Below are 1,583 nucleotides of genomic sequence, written 5' to 3' on the forward strand. Positions count from 1 at the left end.
TTCTTCTTTTGTCAAATTTAATGATGCAACGGCGCCACCAACTGATATCGCCCTACCATTGCGTGATGGTGCTAAATATTACATTTCCCGCCGCCATCTAGTGGTGGGGGTCTGAAGCGCAATCGGTATTTCAAGATGAGATATCAAGCAATGATTGGTTCCTATCTTGGAAGACTTCTATGTTATTTCAAGGCACTACTGTAGTATCAACCAATGCATCCATCCATTCAATTTCTACCAATTCTCCGGGTCGGGTCGCGAGGGAAGTAGCTTCAGCTCGGATACCCAGACATCCCTTACCCCAGCCACTTCTTCCAGCTCTTCCGGAGGGATCCCGAGGCATTCCCAGGCCAGCAGAGAGACGTAGTCTCTCCACCGTGTCCTGGGTCGTCCCCAAGGTCTCTTTCCGGTGGGACATGCCAGGGAGGCGTCCGAATCAGTTGTCCCAGCCACCTCATCTGGTTCCTCTCAATGCGGAGGAGCATTGATATCATTAACACTGACATTTAAATGCTAACACTATTGTTTCTAATAACTTCAACTGTTTTGAAATGTGCTTGTTTGTTGTTTTAGTCTAAATTTCAGTAATGTAAATAAATCTCCATCCATTTTCTATTCTGCTCAAGGGTCTCGGGAAGCGAGAGGCTGCAGTATCACAGTCCACGTAGCCCAAAAAGGCAGACTACAATCTGGACTGCCTTCCAGTTAATCAGGAAAACATGGCAGTTTCTTTTTTTTTTTTTTTTTTTAATCAATTTAGAGCATATTCCGAACCTCCCCCTCTTCGCCACCTTTGAAACTGCACCGTCAGCACAGTTGTGACAATCCCGTCAACTAATCAAGGGACAGGCAGCTCGTCTAATGAACGTTAGGTATCCATTTTTTCCATTGTTTCCGATACAAAAGCATCCTTTCGTCACCCCTGAACAATTGAGGCGGAAAAAAAAAAAAGACTAACGGCGTATTGTTTGACGGAAATAGGCCAGACACCAAGTAGAAGTACCAACCGGAGGCTGTGATAGGGCATCACAGCGATTCTGTTGGACACTTGCTATATGCTTTCAGGCAATGGCGTCATTGCGTTAGCAGAGACAAATCCACTATTTTGAAAGCGTTTTATTCACAGTCGAGAGATTCTGGGTTGGCGCCTCGAGTCGAGCCCGCCGGGTGCGGCGTTTGCACGCTGTCCCCCCCGTGCTCGGATGGGTTTTCCGCGGGTGCGACAGCTTCTTTCGCGTTCCAAAAAAAACGCGCAAGTTCGGTACAACAAAAGCTGGAAATTATGTGTGAATGTTATTATGGATTGTTTGTTTTCGTGTGCCCTGCGACTGACTGGCAACCAGTCCGGAATGTGTCCTACCCCCCCCCTCGTGCCCAAAGTCAGCTACCCGTGACAGCAATGAGGGAAAAACTGTGCAAGAAAATGGATGAAAGTTATAGCCCACGTGTCCTTAAATTACAAAATCATTGTTGTGATCTCATTTCACAATATATAGTTATTTCTTTATTTATTTGTACAACTGTCCGACTTTAGATTGTGTTATTTGTCTGCTTTTCAGCCTGGCCCTAATATTGTCATCTGG

The sequence above is a fragment of the Syngnathoides biaculeatus genome, chromosome 14 (assembly GCF_019802595.1).
Source record: "Syngnathoides biaculeatus isolate LvHL_M chromosome 14, ASM1980259v1, whole genome shotgun sequence".
NCBI classification, from domain to species: domain Eukaryota; kingdom Metazoa; phylum Chordata; class Actinopteri; order Syngnathiformes; family Syngnathidae; genus Syngnathoides; species Syngnathoides biaculeatus.